Here is a 17,649-nt window from a genome sequence, read left to right on the forward strand (position 1 = left end):
GAGCGGAGGGAGAGCCTCCTGCGGGGAGTCTGGTCTCCGGCAGTGGCAGGGTGAAGGTGATGCCCAGGGAAATGGTTAAATACGCACACTGGGAAATAAAGAAGCGTCAAATGATTCACATAAAGGTATCTTAAGATCTCACAGACAGGGGGAGCAAAGAGTCATTTCGGTTTAGACGGTAAACCACAGAGGAGGGGAATCTCATTTTCCTTTCCTTACGCTCAGTTTATGGGGGGCACGCAGATACCCCATGACCTTGGTGTAACTGAGCTTTGCCAGACCTGGTCACCTGTGCTTTAACTTCAATTATTTTTAACGCTCTCTCCTTTTGGCCTTTAAAATTCTCCTTGGTTGGAGTCAGACTCGTTTTCTGGCAGTTCCTCCCCGAGTCCTTTTCCGCCGAGGGCAGGAGGGGTTACGGTGCCGTCTGCATGGGCTTTAGCCCTCCAGCCCTGCACTTTTGACCCTTTACTGCTCGGGCGTTACTACAACTTAAGCTATGTAAATGCATGGTAGCGCGCGGCTTATTAAATACTCGGTTGCTTCCAGACTTAGCGGCTCTGCCCGGCCGCGGCATAGCGGGCTGCCTGCTTAGCAACCCGGGCTGCCGCCAGTGCGTCACCCCCTGCGCCTCTGCCTCCACAAGCAATACAGGGAACGCTTCCAGCTTTTTCCGATGGTTCTGTCTAGGTTGGGGTGTGTAGCCACCGCCTTGCCAGCCACAGCCTGTGCTAACAGCTGTGTTACGACAGCGCCAGGAGGGCTGACAAACCCAGGAGACAAAACCCAGGGCCGTTAGAGGTGCTGGGCTCGTTCCTGCGGGTACTAATGACTGTAAAAAAAAAAGATATACATACCAATAAATGTATTGTTTTAACACTTGCTTTTTCTTAGCGATTCCCAAATGTCCACTCATGAGCAGTTTCTAGAATAATTCACAAACTGCTTCCCTTTGGGGCTGGAAAAGCACACAATTTGCTGGGACGTAGCAACTCTCATCCTCTATACGTGGAACTTATTTACCGCATGGAAGGGAAATACAGCCAGTATTTCTCTCCTTTCCTGTATTATAGAAGAGAATTTGTCATGTTGTTGGTTGGTTGATTTATTTTAGTTTTTGTTTTGTTTTGTTTTGTTTTCTCAAAGCTGAAAAAGGTTATTGTGGCTTTACTCAGGCATTTTTACCTACCTTTTGTCTCACCTCAGGTAACCCTTCTGAGATCCTTGGGAAATGAGTGCGGCTCAGCTGAGCCTCTTATAAGATAATCACTCAGAAATGAGGATATTAGGGAAAATGAGTGGAACATGAAACCCGGCACGTTTTCAAGTATTTTAAGCACGAAGGAATCACAATTATTATCTAGTCTTACTTCCTCAATAAACAGCCCATAGGTCCTTCTCTCTGTTATTTCTGCATTAAGCAAATAATTTCTGTTCAAGTATGGTCTGTTCCTCCCACGGACGGAATCAAAGTGAGGATGGTGTCTGAGAGAAAACACCTGAACCATTTATTAAATACTTCTGTTTTAACACATTTAAGAAAAAAAAAAAAAAAAGAAGATATTATCATGGCAGATAGATACCCTGGTGACTTCTGTGCTGCCACCAGGCTGTGCTTGAGGTCTCCATGGGGTGAGGGCGTCTGCTAGAAAATAGACCTGAAATTTCAGATCCAAAGGTAGAGGGCACGTATCTTCCTGGAGACAAACCTCCAGAAGTCCTGCATGTAATGGTAATATTTAGATAACAGTTCAGGTCTTCAGAGAAGCACACCGAAGCTGTGAACTGCTCTGCACAGCTCTCTTCAGTGGATTTTATTATATTTGAACTGTTTTATCTCCGGCGAGCATGCAGGGAGATTAAACAACTACTCTGGAGCCACCAAACGCTTCTGAGGCAGGGCCAAGATTAGAATATTGATTTCTGGCCTCCGCAGTCCCAGGCTCAGTTCACTACATTATGTTGTTTTTACAGATAACGTTTAGACAAATAGATCTTGACATATCAAAAGCTCAGTAGCCTCTCAGTAAATTGAGCAGGGCTTTAGCTGTTCAATTCCTGTGATTTGTGCGTGCCTCCTGCTTGGTCCCGGTAATCTCAGTAGCTATTGTATATTTACAGTGAAACCCACTTGTATCCTGAAGCACACTAGACTTTTTTTTTTCTCTTAGAGTAGAAATAAGCCTAATTGTGATACATTTTCTTCTAGTCAGATTGAGATCTGCAAATATGTTGCTTCAACGAAATTCTGCTTCAATCCTCTTTAAAAAAAAAAACAAAAACAAAAACAAAACACATTGGTGGAGCTTCTCTGTCCTAACCAACGGTAGCTTGTCACTTTTTCTAGTTTCTTGTTTGAGTGTGAAATTGGAAAAATGGGAAAAGCCCCACAGACCTGAAGTTCAAATCCAAGTGCTTTTAATGAAATCACTATGTATCACCTGAGGATACTCAGTTTCTGTTATCCAAATGCCAAAGAAAAGGCAAGTACGTACTCGAAAGCTGAAGCAAACTGAACACAGAGAATAATTCAGGTTTATTTGTATTAGAAAACTCATCTCCCAGTATCTACGGTGGTGTGAGAATATTGTCGTTGCTACAACCCAGGAAACTTCCAAACTACCTGAGCTTGCTGAGGTGTAGACCAGAACCTTTTTTCCATGTTTCTGAACTCCAGGTATCTCCTGTGCAGCTAACGAAGGACCCTGCTTAGCCTCACAGAGCCTACTTGAAGTTTGGCAGCCCCACAAAAGCTGTACCGGCGTTTCAAACACGTCAAGTTATCTAACAGCCTTCTCCACCCTTCTTTGTTACTCGACGCGGTAGCACGATGTCATTTGTCAGAGCGCCAAAACTGGAGACATGCTGAATATGTGAATACCAAGGAAGTGGTTTCCTTGGCAATAACAGGCATGTGAAAGTCAAAACTTCCTTTCCTCCTCATGTGACCTTTTTCAAAGCAATTCAGCCCCGGGGACAATAGGAGCGAATTCCAAGCACCCGCAGCGTTCCTGCACCGCCAGGCAAGGATCTGCCAAGCAGCCAACTTATCTTACCTTTTTATTAAGGTGAAGTTATATTTCTCTTTAGATGTTCTCCACTAGGGATTTGATGTGTTTACGTGTGCAGCATAGAAACAAATATAGAGAAGACAAGTAATTTTCTTGCTATTGTGGACCAAAACTTTTTTTAACGCATAAAAACCGAAGTCCTTTCTGTCGAGAGGAAATAAGGGCGTGAAAACTCTTACCATCTTGTTTTAATAGCAGGATCTCCCTCATGACATTTTGCCCATTTCATATGAGATGAAAATCACCGCTCCTTATGAAAACTCCTAAGGAAAAAAAAAAAAAGAGAGGGAGATGATTGATGGAGGCAAATAAGAGGAAGATGACATCCAACTCATCCATCCTGCACACAAGTGCGGTATCAGTCCTCTGTTGCTATTCTTACCCTCAGTATTTGGTACAGCCTTTCCTCATCCCTAAGGAGGCGGCGGTGATAGCCAGAAGTACTTACACAAAGCCGCCTGTCCAAGAATCCCGAAGCATTTTCTAAAAGCAGCTACTAAATTTAAACCTGAGCTTCCTATCAAGTTAGGGAACTATTCTCCCCGTTTTTCCATCTGGGGGGGCGATACAGCAGGTAATTGTCAAAAGGGCAGAGAAAATTCCCGTTGGAGCTGGAAATGGTCCTTTCCGCATCCTTTCTGAATTGCAGCGCGTGAGAGACAGGCTTGGATTTCAGAAACTCAAGGAAAGATCTGGAGTTAGAGTTCTCCCCAGCTTCACTGTTTCTGGGCCACCCGGACACAGCCCCTTGCTAGCTGCCCTCCTGCCCACCGATGGGGCCTGCATTCAAGTCCCTGGTAATTAACAGAGAAGGGATTCTCCAGTTCTCAGGGAACCCTGATTATCATCTTGCTTTTTGTCACACGTGCTGTGGTTTGCTTGGGGTTTTCCCCCCATGATTTCAGCATTTTAAACTCTAGAGGACCAGAAGTTTTCAGAAATGAACTATGCAATGATGTGGATAGCCGAGTTTGGAGCTGGTCCCACCAGGCAGAAGAAATTTGACAGGAGACGGTTCTTCTGCAGCTTTCTGTGAATCTGAGGAAGGGATGTTGCATGGATTTGGAGTCTTAATGTCTGGAGGAAAATAGGCAGGCCATCTGCTCCCACAGACGCTGGCGCATCGGTGCTTTGTGCCAGTTACACCAAGGCAAAACTTATTGTCTAGCCAAGCATTCAACTCCAACAGAGTGTGCAAGTACCCGTGGGGAGCTGTATGAAACCCCGGTCCACTCTTGGCAAAATGTCACACCGAGCGTGTTCACGTTTCTTGCCAGGAGCTATGCAAACACTGTGCAGTATTCCTGTGGTTTCTGAAGGTGGATTATCACGAGGATGCTCGAGGAAGGACGCGGATGACCTGTTCTCGGGGGGGCGATGCTTGGGACATGGCAGCGGCCTCTGCCACTGATTCAGTGCCCAAGGGGGTGACATTCAAACCAATTTCTCATTACACCCTCAAAGCCAAAAGGCAGGTGTGACCAAAAACGGGGGAAGCAAAGCAGAACAGACACAGCTCTGGTGAACAATTGCAATGAGTCTTTCCAGATACGTGGAAGAACCAGGATCGTGCTTCCCGTGGGGGAGCGAGCGAGCAGCATTTGGGTCACAGTTGCAGCAGCACCACCACAGTGGGGTGGAAAGTGGAGGTGGGCTCTCTGCCCTCAGGAGGCTTAGCAAGGGATGCCATAAGCCCAAAATACCATGTCACACAGGCTGCGGGAAGTAGGTACAGACTTGGAACAGCAGTGGAGCTGAAACCAAAGACAACCGAGTGCTCCTAGGCAGTGCCTTGGCCTAAGAAGGAAGGACTCTGAAGAAAGCCCCTGCCTTTTTTTTCTGGTGTGGCAGAAAAGGATCCAGAAAAAGGTGTAGGAGCAGCACAGAAAATGTTCTCCAGCAGAGGCAAGATGGCAACGGGCTGCCCACAAGTCCCCCTCCAACAGTAACTGTACAGGCTGGGTGAAAGTCGAGCTAGGCAGTACCCTGGCACCACAGTAATTCCCAGTAAACTACTGCAGTACCAAACAGCGCTGATTTTCTTATATGCCAGTGCCTGAATGAGTAATTCGGGATTTACTCAGCTATCTCCATGTTGCTGCTCTGTGCGCAGGACGTTCCAATCCCCCTGTCAGGCATGAGGCCGGTGGGAGGCCAGGGGGCAAGGGCTGCTGCTGGAGACTGGAAAGGTGCTGGGAGATGCTGGGATGGAGGTGGGCAAGGTGAGGTTGTGTTGGGGACAGGGTTCCTGGGAGCCATGGGAGAACATGGGGCTCGGGGAGGGTGCTCCCTTCCCAACAGGGTCAGAGCAGAGCAGAGGCCCCTGCAGCCTGCCCCACACTGGAGGACGTCTCTGTGGCCGGGCTGGGAGTTAGGGAGATACAGATCTGCCAGGGGAAAAAGCAGCTTGTCGCAGGTGGAACGATGCACTTCACTCATAAAAGAGGAGCAACAATATATTTATTGATATAAAACAGGGATTTAACAAAGTTTGATAGTAAATGCGACAGTGTTTTAACAAGATTTGATGGAAAGGCACTCTTGGTTATTTACTGCATAGAGGCCAGGGTCAGACAGAACTGTCGGGGAGACCCTCCCCTTGAGTCGAGGTTCAGGAAGGACCCCCTTGCTTTCTAAACTCCTTCTCAGAGAGGAGTCTCGGTGGGGCTGGATCCAGTCCTAGTCCCAGACTTGGTCAATGGTTCATGCCTAAAGGATTATATACGCGCAATCCATCCTTATATCACTTAGCTGAGATTTCAAAGTTTAGCATGCTATTAGTTAGTCACTTACCGAGGATCTGTTGCAGCAAGAAATCTCTTAACCTCGAGGAGTAACCTTGAGAGGTGTCTCTGCTCAAGGGGAGATCCTGGCGCGCAGCCCGCTGCTGTGCAGGAGAGCTCTGAAGGCTCTTGGGCTGTTCACTATTTATGGGGGGAAGGTGATTGACTTACAGTCATATTCGCACATCAGCCACAGTACCAGTATTGTGGTTAGGCGGGTGCATTGCTCAAATTAGCCCTGGGCTATTGTGTTGTTCGCTGTCTCCCCAAAACCACCTTTGAGCCCCGGATGCCCTAGATGCTGCAACTAGATGCATTGTGACCACCACGGGTGGTTATCGCTTGGGCAGGGTTATGGGAGATAAAGGTCAGGGTGGTGTCTGGGGAGCAATCAGCACACCGTCACACAGCTTTGGCCAACCCTTCTGCTCCCTCAGCCGGCCCACCACCATCCATGTGTCTTGATGTCCGCACACGAAGCATTCAAATGCATTCCAAAGGCCAGGGGTCTGCAGTGGGCTGGCCGTGAGAACCAGCGCCCGGTGGGGAGGCAGTGCTGTGCACCGATGACCCCAGATTCCAGGAGGAATTTCGCACAAACTGGTGCAAAAACACAACAGGAGCAAAAGACACAACAGCAGCAAAAAAATGTGAAAGACGGGAAAGGAGTGTGCCTGGAGTCTTGGAGGAGCAGAGATGGCAAGGGAGACTGGCACCAAGCTGCCTACGTCTGGCTACAGCGTTAACTGCTGGGGCTCAGGGAATCGTTTTCTTATCAAGGACTAATTTGAACATACAGGCTCAGCGCATTATAATTACCCAACACAGAGCAGACTGCAAGATGCGTGTCGCATGCTGTGGGACTAGGCACTATTTCCAGCGATCCCATAGAAGTGTCATAGGATGATACTCTCAGCTGCACGGTGCCAACTAATAGTTTTCTTCATTCCGGTTTCCTTTGTTCATGTTAAGATAGGCTTTATTTCTCTTTATGTGTCATTTAGCTTGATAAATCAATTTGAAAAATTACTTGCCAAATGCTTAAGCAAAGATTATTTCCAAGTGTGTGTTCCTTTTGGAGAAAATCTGGCCAAGTATCTTCTGATCTGTTCCTTCATAGGAGAGAGAATACAGTCAGGATATGCCAGATCCTCTGCATACTCCAGTTATTTTTTTCCCCTTAGTTCTTACATGTTTCAGTTTTACAATTGCTCCCACGGGTCATAATAAACCGAGATATAAAGAATATTCAGCATATTTTGAAAAATAACAAGCTGTATCCTTTACAGGAAATGCGGGTTGAGGCATACTATGCAAACTTGTCATGTCCTTTAATCTCACTTAACGGGGACATAGTTCAGCCATGCTGGTTTCTTCAGAGCATGTGCTGATAGGATTTAATTAATAAATCAGATTTCAGATTCTGCGACTGCTAGAAAACGTTCAGCAGCAAAGTCATTTCGACTGAGCTGCTTTTCAACATATTATCCTTCTGCTGAAAGATCCCCAAATGAATCCAATATTTGTCTCCAGCGATGAGGAGAGCAATGACCCACTATAAACAGCACTGCCTGGCAGTCAGAGCTTGTCATCGTCAAGTTACTGCCACAGCAGCTCATTCCCAACCTTGCTGAGTAAACACAGGTATTAAATCATTCAGCTGATGGAAAAAAATGCAGACTCCATTAAAATCCGTGTATTATGGTGTTTCTAGATTTCACTTTTTGAGTAGTGTGTTTTAACAAAACCCTGGCTTCTAGGAGATGGGAGTGCGAGCTGAGGCAGTGCTATATGCCTTAGTACAGAATTTTTCCAGCTATTCCAGCACAACAGTGCTACCAGTTTAGTGCACTTGTGAAACCCGCTGGGAAATGACTACGAAAGTAATGAACACCAAGCAGATTGCTCTGGATCTAGAAGAGCTGCTCTGGGTGAAACCTCCAGCGAAAGAAAAGCTTCAGTGACCAAAAATGAGAGCAGGATGCAGAGATGAGGGTGGGATGCAAAGATGAGGGTGGGATCATAGAATGGTTTGGGTTGGAAGGGACCTTAAAGATCATGTAGTTCCAACCCCCCTGCCATGGGCAGGGACACCTTCCACTACACCAGGCTGCTCAAAGCCCCATCCAGCCTGGCCTGGGATGCAAAGATGAGGGTGGGATAAGGGCCTGAGCAGACATGCAGCTCAGGTGAAAGAAGTCTTTCACCAAACAGGGGTTGCATCCTTCCTCCCAGCACAGACACACAACCTTGCCTCTTCACAGGGGATCTCTAGTGTCCGAGAGCCATCAGATATCTACCATGTTGACTAAGTTAAAAAACACCTCTGCAGGAAAACAACAGTGTGCTCCAGAACTGTTCTGATGATTAACTTGAAAACACGCATTTGCCCATAAAGCCTATTTTCTGCTGTGGACAGCTGAAGGACACACAGAAATTCAGTCTCTGCTGCTGCAACTACTGAGACCTGAAAAACAGGTTCATTACCAGTTCTACAGGTGTAGCAGGAGGATATGGATCTTGTGTCTTTGGTTTCACTTGTTCTTGGTGCTCTTCACTTGATCAAGCAGAGTTGTTCCCGTTTCTGGTTCATTCTTCCTTTGCTCCGATCTGTGTCGCAGGCAGTGTTTGGGAAAAGCACCTGCCTCTCCAGCACCATTCTGCATCGGCAGATCTCCAAGAACTTTACAAAAATAAAAGAAATGAGGCAGATTTGGGACAGTTGATGGGGCAGGCGGGTAGGGAAGTGCTGTGGATCAATGGATGATGCTTGAGACGAGCAGGCAGAAGAGTTGTCATGTGAAAAACACAGTGTGGTAGGTCCTGGGGTGGTACCCAAGCTCCCTAAATCCTCTGTGGCTGCCACTACAGCTGAAACCCACCGAGCAGACCTGTCCTTGTGCTGGTCCACCTACAGAGAATAAGGTACTGCTACAAGCAAGCACACGCTGCTTCAAGTGGCTGTGGCTTCTATGGGGAACCTACAGGTTTCAGCCCTGATGTGCCAATGCCATAAAAGTATCACAATGATGTTTTGGGGTTTTTCTCCTCCAATTTTTAAAGAAAATTACTTGTAAAAGCTACATTAAAAGAAAACCATAAAATCAAGCACTCACATATTATGAAATGTAAGAATTACAGTTAGAGTCTTTAATTCGACGCCTTTTTGTCCCTGCATGATACAATCTTTAATTATATTCCACCAGCTAAACCATAAGAAAAATGCTACTGCTTATTTTTACTGGTAATTTACTATAGAAAATAATATGCTAAACATGAATGACATGTTCAGTGATTTAATATTACCAAAGTAATAATACAATAAAATATTGTGGTGTTACTTGTTCGCTCCTCATACAGCACTCACTGTACAAATGTTTTAGTGAACAGCACAGAAAGCCTGGAGCTTGAAAGTATCTTTTGGCAAAAAACCCCCACTTTTAGTCAATGAGAAAAGTTATCTTAGAAAAAAGCAAAGAATGGGGACTAATTACTTTGCTTTCTCATCCCAGACATTCAGCTAGAGGAAGTGAAGCTTTACGAACCTCATATGATAAGTGCGAAGTGAGCAGCTTGTATTGCAAAACTGAATTGTTAGTTCGTGCTGTTTGATGGCACCTCCCCAACATACACAGGGCCCTGACCCTTAAAAGCTCCTGCACAGTGCATCTGTTAAAGTCACACACATTTACCATCACAAGACTGTCCAACAATGAGTAAATCCCAGTTCTTGCAATACAGTATTTCATGTTCTCCCCTCTTTTGTTTCTGCAGTCACCTCTACTCCAAATTTTAATTTGCTAGGAAATTATACATTTAATATTTTCTGGTCTATTCCTGGTAGAAGGTGCAAAGAGATACAGACATTTACTGTTCTCTTACAATATTACAAATGTAACTTGGTTTAAATTTAAATAAATATGTAAGATCTTGTACCAGGAGAATTGCTGTCCGTGTCTTCAAAGACATTCATTAGAAATATTTCTAGTCACAACCTAACTGTTTGCCTCTGAATATTAGATTTTTTTTGCTTTTTACTAAAATCAAGTGGTACTAACTAAATTGTCCTGTTGCCTTTAGCAAGACAAGGAGAAAATTCCTCTGATACCAGAAGGGCAAAACTGGGCCCTTCGTTCTTTAAACAACGATTCAAAGTCACATTGCCCTTATTGTTGGCCTTCAGCACTAAAGATTTTCCTCATGCCTGGCTTCACTTTGACTTCATGGCTAAGGTTTCAGCTAATGATGCTATCAGACAATAGCGGAACGCAATTCAAAACAACTACTGGAAAAATCCCTACCCTCTTCCAAAGCTGCCAGGTTAGGACAAAAGAAGAGCTGTAATACCTACTGCAAAGCAAACACAAGCACTGAAGCCATCAGGCCTATATCTGTACGTAACTCATTTAGGGTTTTGTTGTTTCAAGTCTAAGTTGCAAATGGTTTGATAACATGGCCTGAAAACAGACAGAGCTTTTGCATCTGTGATTCTATGATCTTTTGAGAACTGGCTATGGTCTTTTGAGTTGTTTTGTTGGGTTTTTTTTTAATTTTTTCAACCACAGCATTACTCCACAATTAACTGTTGCACTGTCCAATGAAGCTCAGCAGAGATAGCAAGCATATGCCGTCATGGTCAGTACATCATGTCTAGTCTTTTGTTAGGGAGCTCAGGTCTTTGTTGTTAGCATATACTTCTTTTATGATGCTGTACAGAGTTAAACCATGGTATTAACAATTACAGAGAGAGAAGAGGGTTACTGTTAATATTGGGGATATTATGGGCATCCCTGTGAGGCACTAAATCGAACCATATCAGTCAAGAGGAATATTTTGCTACACTTGAGAACTGAAGTCTAAAAGTCACCTTTGATTAAATTGTAAAATAGTATTTTCTAAGCTGTGTTAATTTTACTTTGAAGTCCAGAGTGGCAAAACCGCAAGATTCCTCTTACTCTGATCATCTTTTCTGAAGGTTAAACACTACATACCGCTCCCTAACTGTAACTCACTGTGTGCCTGGTAAAATACCGAATTGGACATCTGAAGCTCTCCTCTTTACCAGCGAGGCCACTTTAAAAAGCTGTCTGCTGTGCTTTCAAAGAAACCCATCGCTGTGTTCCAGTGCTGAAGACAATAGTGGAGAGCAAAGATCTAACCGCTCTTGCCCAAGTGTTACATATTCACATTACATCCCCTGCAGATGAGAAACCATCATTTAAATGAAGAAGAAAACAAATTTTGGATCAGGGTGTTTTTCTGAGTTATACTTTCAATCAGAAATGAAGTGGCAGAACTGCCCAATCTTTGTATTATTTATTAAGCATGTTCATTATGGTTGTATCTATCAGCCAACCCACATCAGATCCTCTTGTGCTAGACATCATAAAACCAAGAGCTGTACTGAAAGTTGGATTATGCAGAAAATAATTTTGTATCGCTGAAATGTGTTGCTTGGAGGAGTGCCTAACTTTGCAACTTTTTAACTACAAACATTTTTGGAGTAAGAAAAATGGCATAATATTAATTTCACCCAAAAGCTCAGACTGTATAGGCCATGCTACTCAGAAATGGAACATCAGCCAGAACATGTTGGTTGTTTGTGGCTGCAAACAGACAGAGAAGAGGCAGAGAGAAGCAGTCACAGCCGCAAGGGAAAGGTGGAAAATGCGAGCCTGAGAGAAATTTGAGGACTCTTTCTTTCTTGTAGAAAACAAACTGGAAGAAAGCTAGGAGTACTGAATAAATACTGAAGAAGGTATGTTCTTCCACAAGAAAGCGGAACTTTCTCGGCGCCACTCCCAACCCTACCCTTGTAGACCCTGGTTTTCTGGTGGAAATAATCTGTGAGGTCATGAGTATTGGCTCAAACGGGATTTGAGCCACATTTCTTGAGTTTGGATCAGAAAAGGCAAGAATATATCACTGGTTTTGCCCTTAATGTTGCAGTGCGTTTGTCCTTCATTAAACACTAAAATAAAATGACTGTGCTTTTTCTTTCTCCTAGCCTCCCACACAGCAGCTCTGCTGCGAATCAGATGCCATGTAGGGTAGGTACCTCTTCTTTCCAAATGTCTTGTTTAATCTCCGCCTTCCCTTCTGTTCAGCTTCTTTTACAGTACAATGAACCCCAGGCTTTGTCCACCAGTCTGTGTATACATTAGGTCCACAACTTTGTTTGTAGTTCTGATGACCTCTGGGGAGAATATATCAACACTTTTTCATCTTACTAGAGCAATGAAAGTGAGTAAAACACAGTTGTTTTGTCCTTGAGCAATGGCTTTGATGAGGAAGTTATCTTGGTAATTAAAAAAGCCCATCCCCCCCCCAAGGACTCTGAATGGCTTCTCTATTAATCACTACAAGGACACCATTGACTTACTGCGTTTGTGAGAAACATGCCCGTAACAAAGTAGACACAATTTTTTCTAACTCAAAAAGCATTTCATTTGGCAGGGCCTAATAGCTTTCCCTCACAGATATTACATTAATAAACTGTGACTGAAAAAAGTTAGTAAATATAACTCCACACATCTTAAATATATGATTGAACTTTATATGTTTACCAAGCTATTTTAAGTGTAAAACAGTAAGTTCAGATCTTCAAAGGTCGGCAAGATTGGGCTAACCCAGCCTTCCGATTGATCCATCTGGGTGTTAAAGCCTGCTGAGAGCTCACCAGACATCAGCCGAGCAGCAGTGCCCATCCCTGCTCTTCTTAGCCCATGGCAAAGTGAGATGTGATGCTAACACAAACCTCTTCCCCCGTGAAAGCAGCCCAGGAAATGCTTTTCTCACATTTGAAACAGTTTATGGGCAGGAACATGGCCAATTACCACAGCTCAATCAGTGGTGGCTCATAAAGGCATTGCAAATCACCTATGTATCTGCTGTGAGCAACGAACGTCTGATTTTACCCACGGATCAGGAAGCTGGACATGGCTTTTACAGGAGGGATTTGTGGAGTATAGATCTGAAACTACTCCAAAATTTTTGCTCTGCTCTGCTGCTGAGATTTGGCTGAGCCTTGAGATAACTATTCCATGTATAAATACTAGATGTCATTGTTCCTTCAGCATCTCTTAACATCTTGTCCAACTTGAGCTGTGGGTTGTTGGGGGCAGGACTGTCCTTGGCAAGATGTTTGTACCACAATGGCATGCCCAGGCTCTGTCCCCGGACTTGTGCCCGACAGTGACAGAAATACAAGCCTTACAGACAATAGCAACACCTGAACTTCTGGGCTAAAACCCCCCAGACACCAGAAAGGTACCAAGTCGGCTCAGTAGGTCAGATCTTAATTGACAAACAGAAATGCAGCAAAAAAATCTAAGCCAAGGCTATGTTTTGAGATACGCAGGAGAGGATGCTGCCACCGATGTGCTTATGGACTGGTACTCAGCTCTCAAGAGGCTGAGAAAGAAGGACCTCCGTGACACATATGGGAGAAAAATCCAAGTTCTACTTTTGTTAATTGTAATATTGATGACTCTCCCATGGGCACAAGACGCAGTGTATGGCATACAAACTGGAATTAGCCTCTATTATTCTTATATCTTTGCCATGGGACTCCTACTATGGCAATCCTCATCAAAGGGCAAGAGTCACAGACGTTCTTCCCAGGCAGGGGGAAGCCCACGGGGGCTAGCCACCAGCACGCTCTTACTGCCAGCATTCAAACTCAGCAGCAAGCCACTGCAGACTACTTGTCTGCCACCATTAATCACTATGGATTGAGAGCAAACGTATAAGGAAAACGTGCTGAAACAGGTGGAATTAAGTGGAAAGTGGGATAAAATGCAACAGGGCTTTGCCAAAAGTAAATCTTGTGAGGCAAAACCAGTACCTGCTGTGAGAAGTAAGGCTCCTGAATAAGGGGAAGGCAGATCCAGTGGGACTAGACCTCGATCAGCATTTGGCACATGATTTCACAGAAAGCTGTGACAGGGGCTGGCGAGGTGCTGCAGGGTGGGTAAGAAGCTGGCTAAAGGGAGATGCCACAGAGGGAACGCTCCCTCGCAGAAGGAAGCTCCAGACGGATCAGGCATTACACTGAAGTTTAACAGGTTCATCCACAAACTTGGCACCAAATTATGTGCTGTACTGGTGAAATTTCCTGATGGTGGGGCTGGGAGGGACAGCCAGGAGAAAGAAGGATTGGGATAGCCTAAAAAGAGATTTACTTGATTGTGAGGACTGGAATATGAAACACATGTATAATATATACATGTTATATATATACACACACACATATAAAACATGATGAAAGTTTAAGCAACAAGCAAGGTAATGTATTTTGATATTAAACAATACATACACCCAGTTTTGGAGTGTATAACCATGACTTACTGAGTGGAGTATACTTGTGGGTCACATGATGAGCGTAACAGTTATGGGAAAGGCAATGACACCCCAAGACGGTGGCTTTCATCTCTGAATTATTATTATTTCTTTTGCTCACTCTTCTGGGTATATAAGGGACTCTGTGCTCCTCACACTCCAAAGCTGATGGAAGGACTAATCAGAGGCGGCTTTTGCCTCTGCCAGAGACAAGTCAAGAGACAACGCTTCCCACTTCATGAGGCCGCTCCGCTCCCCACCAACCTCTCCTCTCCCTGGACCGCGGCCGGGATGTCCTTCTGCTTTTCCGCAAGCCCTTTTTGCCTCCTACCCCTCCCACCTCAGCAATTAGTACCCGGCGAGGGAGGCAGGCGGGGCAGGGCGGCAGGGCTGCAGGGCCGGGGTGCTGAGGCCGCTGCAGGCCCCGGCGCCCACCGCTGAGGGGACAGGGGTCAAGGCGCGGCGCGGGCCGGCGGGGCCCAACAGGGACGATCTGCCCGCTCCTTCCCGCTCCGCACGCCGCAGCTCTGCGAGCCGACACCGCCTCTCAGCGCCGGAGCCCCGAGCCGGGCCCGCGGCGACGACGACAGCGCTGACCCCGCTGTCGCTGCCGGCCAGCGGCCGCCTCGGCGCGGCGGGGCGGGGTGGGGTGGGAGGGGAGGCGGGCCTTCTGCCCACCGCTCCCCGCCCCATTGGCTCACCCTGGGGGACTCTCCGAGCTCCCCGGCGCCTCATTGGCCGGGGCTGCCCCTTTCCCCCTAAGCTAATTGGCGGAGCGGGACGGGATCCCCTCCGGCGGCGGCGGGAGTGGGGGGGCCGGGTGGGGGCGGTCGGTCGGTCGGTCACCTGCGGCCGCGGCGGCCCCGCTCCCCGGCCCCGCCGCGGCGGGAGGGGAGAAAGGGGTTCGCCGGAGGGAGGTGGCGCCGCAGGGCCGGCGGCCGTGAGGGTGAACGCCGGAGACACAAAGAACATGGCGAGGGGAGGAGGAGCCTGCGCCCCCCTCCCCCGCCGGGAAGGGCGCTCCGGGGGCGGACAATGCCCGGCCCGGCCCGCCCCGGCCGCGGCGGCGCCGGGGGGGGGCGGCTCGGCTCCCCTCCCCGGCCCCTGTCGCCGCCCCTGTGGCAGGGCCTGGCGGGGGGCTGGGCCCGGCCCCCGCCCCGCCGGACGGGACGGGACGGGCTGGGCTGGAGGCGGTGGCGGCGGCGGCCGGGAGCGGGCCCACCGCAAGTTTCGCCCGGAGTGGGAAAGTTGGGCCCCGGCGGGACCCGGCCAGGTGAGGTAAGGAGCGGGCGCGGAGGCCGGCGGGCCCCAGGGCTGGTCCCCCCGCTGCCTGTGGACGGGGGTGTGGGGGGGAACACCACGGGCCGCCGCACCTGCGGGAGCCGGGCCGGGCTGCCCGCTCTGGCGGGGCCGCAGGTGCGGCGGGACGGGACGGGCGGGACGGAGCTCCGTGCGGGTCCTGGGGAGCCGGGGTGGGGTCTGAGGCAGCCCCCGCCTCTGGGAAGTTTGTAGAAACTTTGAGCGTTGCCCGCCCTGGTGGGAGAACCGCCGCCGAGACGCTGCCCGGGAGCACCAGGCCCGGAACCCGGAGGGGACTGTCCCCCGGCCGCCGGGTACCCTCCGGAATACCCTTCCCAAAATCACGGAGCTGCCTGTGGAGAGGGGCCGGGGCCGCTGCCCTCCCGGGGAAAACTCTGCATCCCGTGTTCTCCTCATCCGAACAGAGCGCGGCTCTGCCGGGCTCTCCCTGCCCTCAAATTTACGTTTTATCTCCGCTCTTGAATAAATACCGCTCACGTCAAAATGATTTAGAGTCGTGTCGTGAGGCCTTGGTCAGGATTTCGATCCTTTCGCATCTTACTGAGGTGGGGACTTTTTTGTTTTTAAACTGAGTAATGATTTGAGCATCCAGTGTGAGAGGTGATTTAAACCGCGCTGTGCCGAGTGTTCCGCTTTTCAGCGTCAGTTTTAAGATGTCTTGCGCTAGTCACCTGAAATTTGTTTTTCTAGAGATGTTTAGGAGTGAAAAGATATATCGCCAGTCTGACTAAAATGATGATTAATGTGTTCATAATTAATTCTGCTACAGCTCCCCCCCCCCCCCCCCCCAGCCTTCCTCTCCCGGTTTTATATCCAGGCGACTCAATTGCATATCAAAAGCCACTTCTCATTTTCATGTAGTAAATTATCAGACTTACAAACTGTTCTTTCTCCTTTTCTTCTCCCTTCACTCACACCCTGAACAGTTGAAATGAAATTTTGGGGAGATGGAGAAGAGTGTCTCCGTCTACTGGATTAGACACAAGTAATAAAAGACAGCTTAGCGACAGGAAGCCAGGAGCGTAAATAGCCATTATTTTCTATCAAAGGTTAATTAGTTATCATCTTTGTGTCTGTACATGTGAGTATAGGATGGGTAGAATTTTAAGGTGAAAGTGGCACAGCAGCTTTGGAAGGTACTGTTACACATGGGCCCAACTTAAGAAGAATATCTCTTTAAAATGTGTTGACATTTAATTGACCTTTGAAAGTTCATTCTGTTAATCATACTCAAAGCGCTAAAGCTATGGTTGACTGATCTGGTGTTCGTACATTCAGCCGTGCTCAGCATATAAATTCTGCAGCATAATTGCTACTTATTGAGCAAGAGTTTCTTTTCTTCTCGGAAAATGAGAAAGTTTTGCTTTGCCTCCGGCTGGGTGCTAGGGGTAGAGTTGTGAATCCAAATGCTTTCCTGCCATGGGTTGTTGTGGCGGGTGTGGCCTCCAGCCAGGCAAGAAATTCCTTTGCTGAAACTGTGTTTTTCTCCTTCCTGAGGCCGCACGTAGGGCAAGGTAACCTTGAAGGTTACTTCTGTGTCTACTGCGAGTCACTTTTAAGCTCTTCTAAACTCCATCTATTTGGATGGAGAAGCCTGAGTTTAAATAGATTGGTTGCAGAAGATAACAACCCTCTTCCAAAAAAAACCTTGGCTATTAAAAGCCAAAGCTAACGCACCCGCGTTAGAACACATGCTACCTGTTTATGGCTGTTGCCCATCGCTTTGTTGTAACCAAAACGCATATAGGTACTAAGGTTGGAAGTGCTATGTATGAGGTTGCTGTCGAAAGATCTGGGTAAAGATTAATTTCTCTTATGTTCACTTTCTGAAGGATAGGTTTCCCGGTGAGCTTAATATCTCCAGCGATATTTTTCGTGTGTTGAGACCTCTTGTGTCATATGTCGAATTTGTAAGTCTGTCTGTTTCCTCACGTGAAGTGAGGGAGATACTAAGTGTTAAATGCAACGTCTGTGATTCCTGATAGATCGTTAGCTCTTTGCTGTTACCATTGAAAAACTCATTATTAGTTCTGACTCTTAATTATAAATCTACTTATAAAGTTAGAGCCCTGACAGTGCTGCTGTACTTTTCTAAGCTGTTTTCTCAATGCTGCTTTTGTAGCTGGAATCCGCTT

At 47.1% G+C, this 17,649-nt stretch overlaps 1 long non-coding RNA gene across 7 annotated transcripts in view; it reads left to right on the forward strand.

Moving 5' to 3' along the window:
* The first annotated feature begins 15,040 nt into the window (after positions 1 to 15,040).
* The window catches only part of LOC128906886 (uncharacterized), a 75,266-nt gene continuing 72,657 nt past the window's right edge, over positions 15,041 to 17,649 (forward strand). For 6 of the 7 annotated variants that reach the window (XR_008465355.1, XR_008465356.1, XR_008465353.1 and 3 more), the window contains exon 1: positions 15,041 to 15,472. This is a non-coding gene — a long non-coding RNA (uncharacterized LOC128906886). The remainder of the gene's footprint in view (positions 15,473 to 17,649) is intronic. The other variant, XR_008465358.1, reaches the window with a different exon arrangement.

Source organism: Rissa tridactyla, chromosome 3 (genome assembly GCF_028500815.1).
Source record: "Rissa tridactyla isolate bRisTri1 chromosome 3, bRisTri1.patW.cur.20221130, whole genome shotgun sequence".
Lineage (NCBI taxonomy): Eukaryota > Metazoa > Chordata > Aves > Charadriiformes > Laridae > Rissa > Rissa tridactyla.